Raw genomic sequence first — 16,882 nt, 5'->3', positions numbered from 1 at the left:
GCAGGCAGGAGGCAGGCAGGAGGCAGGCAGGCACTCGCACACCTTCCCCTGGCCGCCCCCACGGGCAGCCCCGGGCGGCGCAGGAAGCCCCGCCGGCCCCTCCGCCTCTCCGCCCCGCGCCGCCGCTCCGGCAGTGATAAAGTGCAGGTAATGAGGAGGGTGGAGGAGGCGCGGGCGGGAAGAGACAGAAAGTCCTGTTAACTCCTTTGCGCTCGGGGACCGCCGCCCGCGACGTGTCCCCACCTCTGCCCTGCGACCAGCACAGATCCCGGACCCACGTGGCGGGGACACACACACGAACACGGGGGAGAGTGGCCAGCCCGCTTGGAGGAACCGCGGGGTTCAGACTCTTCCAGGGGCTGGGCCGTCTCGGCTCCCTCCTGGAGGCTGTCAAGGCCGGGCTGGAGGAAGCCCCGGGCAGCGGGCTGAGGAGATCCCAGAGCCGAGCTTTGCCTGGGCTGGAGGCCGCCCGCGGTCCCCAGCTGCCCGACTCACCCTGTGGTCCCCAGGGCTTATTTAGGGCTGCAAGGAGTGAAGGTCTTCCCCGCTCTCTTCCCAGTGGATTCTTGACTCAGTGAGGTGCTTTGCCCTCCATGTCGGCATTGATACTGGAGAAACTGAGCCGTTCATCCCAGGCGAATGACATGCTTCCAGCCATTCAGGTAATCCCGGGAAGGGAACACTCGATGCCAGAAACCGATTCCTTTATTCTTTGTATAGGGAAGAAAAATACATTCAAGGCACATGTCCAGAATTCAGTACCTTGAATTATAGGGGCTTTGTTTAATCTCCGGAGTCTGCCTTTTCTACCTCAGTGGTACAGCTGTTGGTTCCTTTCTGCTAGATTCTGTTCTTGTCGATTTAGATGGGAGAACTGAATGTAAGGTGGGGGCTCCCCTTACATACATCTTCTGCCTCAGAGCTACACATAAGGGTGACCTGCACTTCCCAGTTGAATTCACCAGTGCCTGAATGTCTCAGTAAATGACGTTGTTGTAGTCAAGCCAATCTCACAGACACGTTATGGAAAGCTGTCACCCTGTCCCTGCCATGAAGTCCCACTGCTTTCAGGCACTGACCCTAGTATTCCTCTGGCCCTGCAGGAAACTGTCTTAAAAATGAAACTAACCTAAAAAAAAAAAAGAATAGTTTTTTTCTCGCTGATGTGCTCCCTAAACCAGCTCACTGGGATCACAGAGGTACCCATAGTGGAAAGAAGAGTGGCAGGTGTGCCCAACCAGTGTCAGGGTACCAAAACACAGAATGGCTCCTTCCAGCATCAGTGTGACATTGTTATCTGTCACCTGAATGCAGCAGAGGTAGTCTGGCCTTTCTGCTGTGCTGACCTGATAGCAGACTGATGCTCCTGCCTGCAACCCACAGATGTGCACTCCCTTCGCATCCCTTACACAGGATCTGGTAACCATCTGACTCTGGTCAGCTGATTGATCTGGTGGAAAAATAACAACTCAGAAAATAATGACTTTTCCATTGGCCAGACAGCTGAATTGATCCACCTTGTGACCACACAGCCGCAGGATCAAGGAAGGCAGAAAGCTGGAAGTGAGGGAAAGCAGAACTGCTCCTTTCAGCAGCCGTCTGTCATTAAACCAGCTTAACTGCATCCTGCGCGCATGACTTCATGAGTGGTGCAAACCAGGCCAACCCAGGTACTCGTGAAAATGACGGGGTCTTGCTCCATCCACATCCTGCCACCACCTTCTTCCTGCTGGTACTCACAATCATTGCCCATTACATGAGACAAAACTGTAAGGGTAAGTGAAAAAAAAAACCAGCTATTTTAGTAGAGTGATACGGCCCATCATATGATGCCTTTTGCTGACACAAAAGAGAGAAAAGGGACAGGAATGTGACAGCTCTAACTTGGATGAAAAGTGTGCTGCAGACCCCTCAGCTGCTAGGGAGATTTGTCAGCCCCAACTGGCAACATCAATGCTGGCCCTTTTACAAGGGCAAGTGGGACTATGCCGTAAAGATGCTTTAGCCAAGGCCACTTGGCCTTCGTAATCAGGCATGAGGAGCACGCAGTGCACTGGCTGCTCTGTGCGATGCCTTGTGTCCCAAACATTTCTATTATTTCACTTGATTTGTGCTTTCCAACTGCCCTTCGATGTGGTTTTGACAGCTGTGTTGCCTGGCAGCCACTTTGTCACAGCTCAGGATGTAATTATGAGGAGAGGTGTATCTGCACCCAAAAGAATAATGGATCCTTAGTGTACAGGCTTCACAAAAGGACCATGTTCTTTGTCCAAGTCATTAGGTGCTGCTGCAATACAAATAGCAGTAAGACAACTCAATAAAGTGTGAGTTAATGTGATAGACAGGGGTATAACCAGAAGTAATTTGATTATGTTAAGAAAGGGTAAAATTATTCCAGTGCTCAGAATTTCTTGTTTGTTTTTTAACTGAGCAAGATAAGTACAACTTGTGAACAGTGTCGAAAGAGAAATAAATATTCTCTGCAGTCAATTTAAAAATGATCAGCTGACGGATAACATAATTTGGATTAACAGTTGTCAGGAAAATGGATTAGATAGTACTTAGGTCTTTATTTCTAGTTTGGCTCATTGCAGTTTTGGGAAAGATCATATAGGAATTGTTTAAAATTAAATCTTAGATTGCTTTTTTTGTTAAGTCACAGAAAGTTTAGCTTGGTGAATGAGTCTGATACCTGTTCTTTTTCATCAAAGAAAAGGGTGGGGAGGGGGGGGAGAGCAAAACTAGATCTGGTCAGCAAGCATTTGGCAAAACAGTTTCATTTTTAAAAAGCAAAACAGTGTGTTGTACCCAAAATGTTGTGTTCAGAGGATCTTACTTTCAGTGAACTATCACTGAAGGGAGTGTAAGGCTCTGAGGGAACAGGGTTCCTATTCTCAGCAGGTTTGGCCCCTGGCTGACTGCGGATTTCCTGCCCTTTGCAAGCACCAGCAGTAACACAAAAAGATAACAGATCCACTGACCATGTGCAGGCACTGGGGAACTTCCAGTTCTCCAGATTAAACATTTTTAACTTGGTCTGATATATCGCAAAACCAAGGAGATACTTTCTCTGGTGCTTCTACCAAGAAATCTAGGTTTGCATATACTTCTCAGGGTCGAGTCTGGATAAGGTTTTGTTCTCTTGCTTGCAAGAGACTTCATATAAATACAGAAACATGTATGTTTAAATGGATACAGGATGGAGTCTGGAGACCTAAGCAACTCTACTGCGACTTTACAGATGTGGGGCCTGGGAGCGTCTGCTTTTTTTGGATGTGTTTGTTTTTCTTTCATGGTGTAGCACAATCAAAAGAACTGCAGTAAAAACAATACAAGTTGTTTCATGTCTGTATGTGTTTAAGTAGATCATTGCAAAAAAAAAAAAAAAAGAATTATCTGGAATCAGACATTTCCTGACAAAGCATAATAAACACTCATTTTGGACTTAAAGTAATAGGAGTTCTTGACTCTGTAAGAATAATCAATACATGCCACTTTGTTTCTCACCTGTGTGAAGTGAAGATAGGTAGTACAGGGATAGAACTGTGGAGTGCTGGGGTGCAGGAGCCAGATGTGAGGAAACAGGCAGCAATCCTGAGCCAGCTGCTTGCAGCAGTCCTTTTTGAATATTTGCTCTCCCTGACCTGGCAGGAGGCATTGAAAAGAAGACAAGTTTTTTTCCAAAGCAACATCATCCGCTGTACAACCAGCCAAACATCACTTCCCCTTCCCCAGGCAGTCCTGCCAGAGTAGGGATGGAGGAGACAATGCTTTTCTACCCTTTCAGAAGCTGAATCGAATTTCTTCTTCCCGTATCTTCAGATAGCAAGCGTGCAGTTTTTTGCTTTGGCTTCTTTCGTGCAGGGGGAGGCAAGCTTTGCACTGACCACGTCCCCGTACCATATCCGGATGAGTCTCCTTCTGCAGGACTCATCCCGTGCTCTCAAGACAACCATATCCTACAAACTTTAATTTGCCAAATGTTACTCCAGGCCCAATGAATGTGAATCGCAGACTGCCTGTGTGACGTTCTGAGGCACTGCCAGCTCTCAGGCTCCTGACAAGGTGTAGCCTGGCTTGGCCGATTTTTATTTCTGGCTTTAAATGCACTACGTGCAATGACCCTGTAAAAGAGAAATGCTGGGCAAGGCTTTGCACCATCCTGCCACTTCAGTGTCTCACAGGAGTTTCAGGGCATTTCCCAGTCCCAAGAAGGGTCATGCATGCCCCTTACCACTTGACTCACAGTGTGAGTGTGGCATGTGACCATTCAGGCACCACTACGTGGGCTGGAGATACCCTTCAGAGGTCTGGACACCTCTTACCTTCTGCTTTGGTAATTCTTCATCGGTTCATCCAGCTTCAAAAAAACCCAAACTGTTCACCCTCAGAGCTGCTAGGGATCTGCTTTTCAACTGAATTACTTGCTTCAGGCTTTTGAGTTGTTAGCTGCCTTCCACCTGATCGAAGAGTGAGATCTCAGTTGCATTTTAAATGTTGGACATCACCAACTTACTATGGATATAAATAGCATAAATTGATCATCAGAGCCATATACATCAGGGGCATGTATATGGGTCAGGCATATATATATATATATTTTTTTTTTAATCACTGATTTAGTTTCTGAAGTAATTTTTTTTTTTTGAAAGAAAAAATTTCAGCTGGTTTAGTACCATGTCATCACATAAACCAAATATCCAGTGACTTAAGCTCAGAAGCACTGCTCACAGCATTTCCAAGATATGAAAGGCCCGCAAAATGTAACGTACCCTCAGCAACCAAAAGATACCAAAATGGGAACAGGGGACGAGGAAGAAGGAGATCAGTGCAGGGTGTGACTTGAAAGACAGCAGAGCAGGAGAATAACTACAAAAAAGAGGGAAGATGTGAAAGGTAAAGGAGATGTACAACTAGGTGAAATATTTCGAGTAGTTTCACAATTTGTGTGACTTATATCTGGACAGCCTGAAGGTGCCTCTATTAATTCAACCCGCAGTTTTCTCTTGACAGTCTGTGAACCATTTCGCTTCAGCGTCTGACCCTTTCCCCCGCTGCATCGCACAAACAACCGCCTGCCCCTCTGCCCCCAGTGCCTCTTCCAGGCTTCCATACTTGTGGCTTCTACAAATGGCTGCTCAGCACACCGTCCTGCCTGCAATTCACCTGGGGAATCGGGACATGGTCTCTGCTATTAACTCTTCAGCACTCAAAGATGAGAGAGCTCAGGAGCGTCCTGAGCTGATGGGTTTGTTGCTGCGGTTGTGCCATAACTCTGGTCAGAGGAAGGGTGGAAGGGGGTATGCAGGGTGGTGTTTGTAATCCTAAATGGATCTCCTTTCGCATTTCCTTTTGGCATTTGGTCCTTTTTAAGAATCACTGGGCCATGATGACAATGGCAAAACTAATGTAAATACAGCATTGTTTGGTGAGTAGCAAAACTTTCGCTTTAATACAAACCCGAGGAAGAATGTATTCACGGTGATAATTGTGATTTGCCAGAGCAAATGAACCTGACTCAACTCTTCAGTTTGATTTGTCTTTTTAACATACTTGGAAGCAAGGGACCTTATGACCCCTCAAGGAAATTAAAACTCTTAAAGCTCTCATGTCTGCCCTTTTCTGTCAAAAGAATGTTGTCATTGAGCTATTGCTCTTTCTCTTACAGGCCAAAATTAAACTCCAAAGCCAATAAGATCCTCAATGGAGTTTGTTCAGTATTACTTTTTTTTTTTTTTTTAACTGAACACAGAAATCTCAAAATGACAAATCAATATCATTTAATTAAAAATTTAAAAAGAAACACATAAATGGACCCGTGGAATCGGGAAGTTTTTCTGACAGCTGCAACCAAAATTCAAGTTGCTTTGCCTCCAGGCACATGGGCATATGCATGATTTTATTTTTTTTTTTAATGTTCAGTGTGAGAAACCTTACATACATATACAGAAGAGATTGTGTAGGAGATTTTGAAAGAGACAAATTGCAATTAGGTGCTAAATTCTCAATGAAAGTCAATGGAAAAATCTCCCCTGTGTGATTCATGGTTAATCTGCATATTTATCTTTTCTTCCTTAGCTGTTAAATTCTGTATTTATGTTTAAATTCCTGTTTTCTGTTTTAATTCATATTTTATATTTCTTCTCCATATGTATAAGTGTGAAGATGCTTTAGCCTGATTTAGTAGAAACTGCATTTAAGACGCTGTGCTGCCTCTTTGTACGTCTGAGACCTCTCTGTGAATCTTCAAACGCTTAAGCTCGTCAAGCACATTTGACAGAGGTATGGAAATCCAAAAACTATTAAGTCCTTAAAAGTATTCTGAAAATAGGCAGCCAGTTAAGATCTGCAGTTAGTGCTTCACTGAGGTAAAAAGTGCAGCATTTCATATGAGACCTTAGAAAGTCCAGATAATGTCTCAACCTCAAGACACAAATCCATAGAAAATCAGGCTTCATTGATCCCTCTGCTCACAGAACCACTACAGGAGTGAGAGAGAAACGTGTTTCTATAGCATATACATCCCTACAGTGTCCACTCAGCTTTCATTTGAGCAAGCTACCGTAATGCAGCAGTAATGACTTTCTTATATTATCATTTGCAAAAAGAGATATTTTCATATTTGTGCACACAGATAGGCAAGGTTGCCTTCTGTTTTAAGTACAGTGTCAGTATCTCTCGCTGCCTCCATGTGAACAGACCTTAGCCTCACATAATCTCTTTGATGAAGGGAAAATACAAGACCACATGCTAAATATTTTGAGTTTTCAGCATAAACCTGGATCCATGTTGACAAGCTTTTCCCAGGGATAGTAACATCAGTCAAATATTTTCATTCCAGTTTCTTGAGAGGTTGGAAAAATCAACAAAAGAATAGCATGAGATCGATTGCCAGAAATAATATTACCATTTTAAACATGAAACCATTTCACAACATCTTAAGAGTAATAAAATTCTTTAAAACATTTTCTTTAATTTGGTTTGTTTATGTTGTGTTCTGGTTTTTGTTTTGTTTTAAATGTGCCTGATTTTTCCCGCTGAAACAGCTGTTGAACAGAAACAGCAAGGCAGAGGACTGGAAGAGAAAATCATGTCTGATCACAGGTTCAGAAGAGTCTCCACTCTACAAGAAATGGTGTAGGATTGCAGCAGTGACTAGATAGATAGGTTTCTCTGGTTTTGTTAAGGATAACATTTCCTCCTGGTCGAGGTAGTCAAGTACAGCCAGACTAGCACCAGCAGAGGTAATAAGGCTGTGGACAAATCCAGGTGGCTTTGTCTTTTCCATTTGGGCAGTGGTAGAGCAGGGAGGGCTCACTCCAGCAAGTCTACTGGCATAAGCCACAGGCCAGGGAGAGATGTCTTCCACATCTGCCAGTGCTGGAAGGCCAAGTGCTCTTGCAGCGAGCATGGGCCTATGGTCTAGTAAATGACTTTTGAATGGACCCACACAAGGGCATTTTCAGCTCTGTGTCCAGATTTATAGCTTGATGAGCCCTCAAGTCTTGCTCCAACAGCCCTCCTGGGATTCCTGACTGTTCAGTTGCCCTGTGGGACAACTGTCCAAAGGGGCTGTGGGAAAACATGATCAAAGTTATCTTGTCATCATTTTTGTAATTACATTATTTTGTAATGACCTATTCCAGAAAGTACTAGATAGCAGGGGCAGGGGTGGGGAAGGAAAGGTGGCTGACCAAAACAGTTCTCCCTGTGCTGAGATATCTAGCCCAACTAGACAAAAGAAGAAATTGTCTGTGTCCTGCCTGCCCCAGTCTCTTCCTCCTTCAGCCTCCTCTAACTGCTTATGGACCCTCCTGGAGACTTCTGAAAGGCAACAGGAGTTGGGGAGTTAAAGAAACTGGGAAAGCAAACCATTTTGCCCTAGGATGTAAACTGATGGGTCCAATTAAGACCTTCCAAGTAAGATTATGGGTGTTGCCTTTTAAAGAGAGGTGGGTTTCAGTGAGAACCGTGGCTACAGAGGCTGAAAATGTTTACGAATTTTGATCTTGCTAGGTGTAATTCTATGGGAGAACGGTACTAGCTATGGGGTGTGCATGCATTGAGCTGTCTGAAATGTGTTTAGGCTACCTGGGAGCAACCAGAACTGTAAGACAAGACACCTATAGTCCAGTCCCCTGACAAGCCACATCAGCAGCCACATATGATGGGGCAGAGGAGAGTCACAGTAAACACACAGCATTTTTCTGGACCTGTGCATGAGAAAGATGTAAGACAAACTCTCCTTACCCATAAGAAAAAACTGTTCCCTCTCACTGAAGCCCTGGAAAAAGACCTTTTTTGTACTTTGTCTGCAAGACATTCACAGTGGTTTCTGATACTTGGATACATTACCATTGTAAACAATGTTATAGCTGTAACTGTCATGAAATAAGATTATAAAGTCATATAAAGGTTAAGATATTTCTAACAAAATACCACACCAGTCTAATTAACAAGTTGATATTGAACATATTAACTTACGGACAAGCAATTTCTAAACTATCTAATGATGTATTAAGCTAACAGCCCAAACAACAGCATGTATCAAAGGAAATTCAAGACGTTCTGCCAACTAGAGGACTTGGCTAAACTAATACGTTTGTAGCTGAGACTAATTTTTGAATTAGAGCTCCAATAATACTCTTATGGCAGCCTGCCTAGACTGTTGTGGTTAGACAATAGCAATTCTTCCCTTTTCTTCCAGTATTTTTATTCATTTGCAATACAATTTGTGAAGAATATAACTTGAAAGCCAGCCCAGCATCCCACATTGTAATTAACAGTCAAACCTTTAAGGTAATAATTAAGACATATATTATTGCCCCAACCTTATATGCGACTGCCTCAACACAGTCAGATGTTTACAGCTAGACATTTCTAAACATTGTCTTCAGGAGCAATTCTAAAAAATCCCGTAAGAGACATTAAAGAAGGAAACAGAAAAACGTTTAATTATATTTTTGAGTTTCTGCTTCCCAGTTCTTGCCAAACTGCATTTGACCAATTTGCTGTTTAATTAAGACCTAGGTAGCTTTCTGGTAATAATAAACCATGGAATAGTAAGCTATTCTTACTGGCTTGCAGTGACTCAATTTTTAGTATCGTTTGGCTTTTCTGACTTGTTAGAAAATGAAAGAGTAAATACCGGTTGTGAATCTTTCAAAGGTTTAAGGGTCCCACTTCCCACAGTTTTTCAACAAGTTCATAAAAGGCACCTGGGAAGAAAGGAATGTAAGTGGCTGGAGAAGGCTGATAAAAATAGGATGAAATACAGCGAGTCCCTCCAAGTTTATATTAGGCCTGCATTACAAGCCAAGAACATCTTCCTATCAGCCTTCACTGAAGATGCCAGTCAGTAAGTACTGATTACTGATTAAGCAATTCATGAAACATTCTATTTTGGCAAGCGAGAATGCTGTCTGAATAAGAAGTTACCAAAACTAAGTGGGTCATGTAAAATCAGACAATTTGTCCTGTGAGCTCCACTGACAAAGCTGAGCCAATCTGGAGAACAGCTGAGAACTGACTCTGTTTGAGAACTTTGACGCACATCGGATCTCATTAAAGACCAAATAAATGCATTTCAAAATAGAGAAAAATGGAACAGAACCCCTTTCCTCATACTAATTCATCACCTTTGGGTTTGTTTACCTACAGTGTATCTACACGTGAACAGATCAACCAGGCCCCTTTACCTGTCAATGGAGAGAAACAGGAGTTCATAGGTTTGGATTCAGACACTGTGTTTTGGATAAAGAATGTCTTACAAATGACATTTAATGTCCACTGACTATAAAGCAATTTAAGGCAAGCAACTCAAATCTTGACAGCTGCAATGCAGGCACCTAAATTTTGCACTGAGTTTTTCCTCACACTTCTGTAAAATGGGCATAAAATGTAACTAAACCAGGAGGAAACATTTACATTATCCTCGGCAATGCAGATTAATCACATACAGTGCAAGGAATTTAAAAAGTAGACTTTATAGGCCTGCTCTGCAGTCATTTAGTTCTTACCAAAAGCTGCACAGATTTTTGTTAAGAGCAGAACCCATCTATACTGCTGGTGTATTTATATATGTTTTTCTTTGCAAAGTCCAAAATCTACCACCACTAATTCCCTGTCACTGAGTGCTCCATAATAAAATCCATATGCAAATAAGTTTGTTATATCTAACAAGAGTTGTACTGATTTCATATACATTATACAGTACCTGTGATTGGCTGTTTATCAGCATATCAGTTGTTGACTTGTTTATGCCAAAAAAAAAAGGTGTTTGAATAACATCATCCAAAGTTAAGAAACCTCTCATGTAAACATATACCATATATGCCCTACATATTCATTGTCTTGGATATCAACTACATGCCTTAATTAAATAAACAGGATTTATCTTTTGTTACATCACAAAAAAATGATATATACTTGCCTGTAAAACTATTCTAGGATTCGCAAGACAGACTCCATGTCTGAAACCTTTGTCCTACCTAAGTTATAGAGAAAACGCTAACTTTAAGGTAAGCCGTATACAAACAGGCCATTTGTTGTTTAACCTGTTCTCTGAAGGCTGTGCTGCTATGGATGAATAAACAGAGCTTAGTCTGAGGACACTGTTTGGATTCACTGCATTTTTCAGCTGCTAGGCACAACAGAGGAGAGGAGCAGCAAAGGAAGGGTGGAGTAAAATCACCTGTTTGCACACTGCCACAGACTCTGGCATACATAAAAGAAGTCACTGATATTTTGAGGATAGTGAAATAATTCAGGCAGTTTATCCAGCTTCAACAACACTGTGATGAGACTGCTGGAGTAAAATTGGCAAATTATTCTCTCTTTCTTCTTTACAGATAATCTGTGGTCAAGTAGCTAGGCAGATGCCACTCTCCAGCGCAGATATCAGAATTACGGACATCACAACCACCATTTCATTAGGACACCAGCCATAAGTCTAGAGCCTCTGACTTGGCCACAAAGACTTCAGCAACCATAGAGGTTTGCTAAAATGCAAATGTATTCTTCCCTGAAGGAAAACATGAGGGGCTTGTGGGGAATTACCACTAACACCCCTAACTATCAGCACCCTGACTACCATATGGCTCTGTCTTCCTACCATCTACATATGCCTCCCTAGCTTTCCGGCACTGCTTGTGTCCCCCTATCAGAGGCATGAAATGTGAGTGACAAGTGGCAGAAAATAAAAACAGGCTGTCCCACACTCCCACAAAACCTTCCTGCCCACCTCCCTCCACTGATGCTGCCAAATCTCACCCCAATTCTTCCTGTGATTCACAGATGATTTAATCAGTTCTGAGCAGATAGATCTCACAATCAGGCAAGCACTAGAAATGCAAGGGTCCATAAAGGGTCACCACCATGCCCAGCAGTCCATCAGGGCTCCCATGCCCATTACTTTCAACCAGCACAAAGTTTTACATGCTGAGGAGAGGGCATGAACCAAGAACATTGAATACAGCAGTTGCTTTTCCTCCATCATGGTAAGCAGGTGCCACTTGACAAAAATAGCTCACATGGAATCCACAGGAAAAGGCTCTTCTTCAAAGACACAATTTGGCATGCAAAGTGCGTAACAGCCTGCTATTGACTATGGTCAACACTTCTCCACTCTATTCCTAAGCAAGCTCACAAATAAAATAACCAAAGATGAAGTGTAGCCTTGTATAACTGAAGCTTAATGTCTATATTCAGATGCAGGACCTGGATGTGAAACCATTTTAGTATATGCAAAATCTCCTCTAGTCAGCAGCTAGACAGTAAACATCCTTTCTCACACTCCTGGAATGGCCTAAAGCATTTGATGCTGTCTCAGAGACTCGGTTCCTTTTCCTGAGAAGAGAGGCAAGGTCCAGGGTAACAATCTGAAATTATCTGACCTCCTTCTGCAGCAGGGAACTCAAAAGGTAATGAGTGAAAACTGCAGATTTACCAGCAACTTTCACACAGCTCTTCTTCAACATCTACAAGCAGTCAATAGATACAGCAGTTAGAAAACCAGGACTTAAGTTCCAAGCTATTACTTGGGAAGTCATTTTCATCACCTTTCTGAAATCAAGAATGCTTGCATAGCATCATCTAATTTTCCTGGCTAGCTAGGAAACTTGTCCCTGGTAGATTATAATCTGATTTTAGTAATCATGATTTGATAATCCATCATCTGACTTTAGCATGCAGTATATTTTGGCAGAAAACTGCAATTATTGTAAAATACTGCCAAGTGTCTTCTCAGAAATGCAGGCTATCACAGGCACATCAAACTACCACAAGAAACCCCCCTGTTGTACACCATTCTTCCCTCAGGAGGAACACACGGTAAAACACACCATGGACCTGACTCAGTTTGCTCAGCACATTGCCAGAATGTGCAGTAGAGTTGCAGCACAAGAACCCCACACAAGCAGAGAGGAAAACATATATTTACGAACATCCATGTTCAGCTCAGAGACTGCAAGTGATGACAAATTGAAATTACTTCTGAAATTGCTTCCAACACTTAATCATGCTCACAGTTAAAACTTTGCTTTTTTGAAAGATATGTAAACAAACAGTCATCTAATTAAAATATGATTCAGAACACGTAAGCTTGAGAGCCCAACTTCCCTCCACGTCCAAAGAGAAAAGATACAGATACTAACACATGGCTTAGATCACCTACACAGATGCATAGAATCAAGCAGTGTAAATATCTATCTTTGCCTTGTTAGTTTAAGATAACCTAAAGCCATGTTCTAGTTCAGGTTTGTCACCTTCACATAATTACTTCTGACATAGCAAAGAAATGCTGAAGCAGAGCAAATCTGTTTGTGGATGTAGTGAGAATCATACTACTGCAACACGCAATCAGCAGCACAGCTGGAACTTCAGCCCACATTTCTGAGCCTTGCTGGCTTGGGACAGGTTTAAGTACATACTTATGCCCTGCTCAATGGGGCCTGTAGAAACAGATTTCAGCTGTTAAAACAATGCTTTTGTCTCTGGCAGGCATCCGGGTGAGGGATTCTAGCTTCTCTGATTTCCTGAGTATTGCTCGTTTCCTGGAACATCTGGAAGCATCTCAACCCTCTTCCCCATTTCTCTGCCAACATGTCCTCCAGGGCAAAAGGTTCAAGTGGCTTTGTTTGATTTGCTTTTACTGGAGTTTCTCTTTCATTTCCGAAAAGGTGTAAACATATAACCAGGAGTGCTGGATAAAAACAAAGCACCCCCACCTATGCTTCATTTCTTGTCTACTGTACCATGGCAAAACTTAGAGTTACAAAAGATTTGCCTCACGTTCACAGTCTATTGACTTCAGCAACTACTCCATCAGTCATAAAACTCAGTCTGCGTTCTTCTTAGTAGCCATTCTGCAGCATATCCAATGCTGTGCAACTATGGGGCAACTCTACAGGCTGCTCTTCAGAAAGCAATGCTGATTTCTTCTTGTAGAAGCGTAACACTGGCTTGTGCTGGTGTAGACAGGGACCAGGAGGTATTCAAAATCTGCTGAGACTCCCCCATTGCTGCAATGACTGTGTCCCCTCATCCCCACCCTGGTCACTCTCCTGTTTTATCGCAGCATGAGACTCAGGAGAAGAAACAACAGGCTGGACAGAATTCTCTCAGGAGTAGAGGCAGCGCTTCAAGGTCATCACGGGTAGACTACTTGCTTTTCCTCTGTATTGACGACAACACAACTGTTTCAGTTTCACATCTCACTAGCAAAATCAGGAGCAGAACAATGTGGGGCTGTCTTGGCTTTCTGAATGATTGAGCATGTGTTCTCTCTCTATGCTCAGGTGGCATAAAGCACAATCACTGTCTTTTGCTGATGGTGTTTTGCTTTCTGAAGGATTGAATTCTACATCCTGATTTCAAAGACCCAGTTTACAATGTTCTGGATTTGCCTGCTCTAGTGAATATAGGGTCAGTAGTAAAATGCCACTGCGGGAGTCAGTTCAGGGTGATGGCTGCATTTTTTACACTCAGCCATGAAGATGGCTTTGGTCAATATAGGAAAAACTTTTCTAACCCCTTCACATACACTTTCCTTCTGGAAATTCTTTACAGCTCCTTGTCTCCCTCACCTGAAGTTTTACAAATGAATCACCAACACAAATCTGACTCTCCTTATGCATCTTTTAAACAGCCCAGCCAGAAACCGTTTCATATTCAACCGAGTCTCAATAGGGAGAAGAGTTAAAGTCTAACCCCCTGTCAACAGACATTTAGAAAAGCATGTTGTACTACAATGTCACCTGACCTTTGCTCTTGAGGCTGAAGTTTCTGAGAAAAACGTGCAATGAACACACTGATAGTGCACAGATGCACTCATACAACACAAGCGCCTTGAAGGTGTGTTAAATTTTAATTACTCTTACTTGTCTTTTTTTGGCATGTCCCTTTGTGTAAACTCCCTATGTATATCTCTATACATGTTTACAGTGGTATCAAGAAGTAACTTTTACAGTGGTATCTCCAAATCATTGAGTATTCTACCCGTTACTGCCCCTATAAACTGTCTACAGAAGATATAAACACCATGCCTTTTATATACACATCAACCTGGATTATGTCATTGACATCAATTAATCTCCATTATAACCATTTCTTTTTAAAGGCTACCCAGTGCAAATGGTATGGATAGAGGTACTAGGTTAAAAACAACTGAGTTCCTGTGGCACAGGCAGTCCATCAGCTGAATTACAGTAATTGACCATGTGCATGTTCTTAGCATGCCCCAACTGCAAAGTAAAAATATGTTAGTTTAAACCACCATGAAGGTGCCTGTAGTCAATAGGATGCAATGTGGCTATTAGAATTTACAGTCCTCATCACATCTTAGGACAACTGTCACCTTAAGTATATCTCGGAAGGTTCCACTGTTACATGTCAGGCAATAAAGACCCAGAAGAGCTGTTTGTTATTATCAGATTATGGTACAGAAAAACACAGAGATCAAGAACTACCCACCAACACTGCTTTCAAGCAATGAGGCATAAGGTACCTTCACCACCTTTGGGCTGGTCAAAACATGAAATCTCATGTCATGAACTGTAAATATTGGAAGCATGTGGTCCACCTCAGCTCTCAGCGGTTTCAGAAAGTTACAAATCTATCTGAAACAGAAAACTGACATGTCAAAATCTCCCATGAAACACTGTTTTTTTAAATTTTGGGTTCACATAGTAAAATTATTTCATTCTGACTACACAAACTGTTTATCAAATAGATATGATGTGATTTTATTACAATAACACTGCTGCTGTTCCTAGCACCACAAATACAATCCAAAATAATGCTTACTTACTCATTTAGTGAAGTAGATTATTTGATACTATTAAAAAATCTGCCTAATTTTGATAAAACAAGCAAAGCCAAGTGATTCTTTTCAACCTGATCAAAAGTTTTAGCAAAATCCAAAGGCTTCTGTAGAAACTTAATTTGAATAAAAGCATGTACTTCTGCAGGGAAATGTCTCCTTCCTTAGTCAAACAGTGAAACTGCATAGAGCATGTAGTGAGACTGCTTATAGCATCTGCTAGCTATAAATATATTTGTGGCAATACAGGTCTTGTCCCTGTACGGATCCATACTTTGCTGGTCTTGGCTTCAGTGCCTTCACTTTAGGCCTTAGTCCTTCCCACACTCTGCTTCCTCAGAGATTTCTGGAAACCCAAAGGAAATTTAAACAAGGCAAATAAAATACAGCTACTTTCTAAAAAGAGTCTCAAAATGGAAAGAAGGTTGAATAATCAGAATTTGATTTTATTCAGACAGCTGGTTAAATTCTGCAAGTCCTGAATATTCTGCTCCATCACAGGAGAGAGAAACAGTAGCAGAATTTATGCATAGTCCAGAAATAACTAATACAAGATGGATGAGAAGCTGGACTATTGGGTTCAAAAGACAATGTTCAAGTCAGTATAATTAGCATCTGGTTAAGAATGGCAATACCAATGCTGGCACTGTTAAAGGTCAGCAGCAACCTGGGTGGTGGGATGGAGTACACCCTCAGCAAATGCACGGAGCAAACCAATACAGTCAGCATGTGAAACAGTTTTTCTCCCTGGTGTTTGTGAAGCTACTGTGTCCAGTTTTACATCCCCCCAGAACGGAAGTGAGATTAAAAAAATGGAATAAGCTCAGCAGAGGGCCACCAAGACATTGGGGGCTGAAGCCCTTGCCCAGTGAGGCAAGGCTGAGGGAACTGGGCTTGTTATGCCTGGAAGAGAGGTGGCTTCAGGGGGCACCTAATATCAGCCTGCCAGGGCCTTTGGGGGATTACTGAGAAGATGGGGTCAGCCTCTTTTCAGAGGTGCAGTGAAGGGACAAGAGTCAATAGACACAAGTTTCATAATGAGAAATTCTGACTGGATGGAAGGAAAACAATTTCATTGTGAAGGTAGTTAAACAGTGATCTCCACAGATATACTCAAAATTAACTAGACAAGGGTCTGAGCAATTCGATGTAACTTTGAATCTGGCCCTGCTCTGAGCAGGGGCTAGGACCAGATGACCTCCATAAGTCCCCTCCCAACCTATTTTTTTTTTTTTTGCGATTCTGGGACTCTCTTCATCTATAATATAAAACTAATTTCTACTTTAAGATGCTTTATGTGAATTTGTAAAGAAAGGAAAGTGAATACCTTAAAATGTAACCTTTTAATTCATACAATCAGGTAAAATTAAATTATTTACGATTTAATGTAGAAGTACTACACAAGCCTTTAATCATGCAAATGACGACTATTACTTCCCTTCTCTACAGGTTCCTGAGATGTGCTCATCAACATGATATCTGATCAACTTCTCATAGTGCTCTAAGCAACATGACTAACATCTGTCATGTAGTTTGTTTCATGGTTACTGGCATTCTCTTCTA

The sequence above is a fragment of the Athene cunicularia genome (assembly GCF_003259725.1).
Source record: "Athene cunicularia isolate RWA chromosome 2 unlocalized genomic scaffold, athCun1 chr2_part1, whole genome shotgun sequence".
Taxonomy (NCBI): Eukaryota; Metazoa; Chordata; class Aves; order Strigiformes; family Strigidae; genus Athene; species Athene cunicularia.
This window is presented reverse-complemented; position numbering follows the sequence as displayed.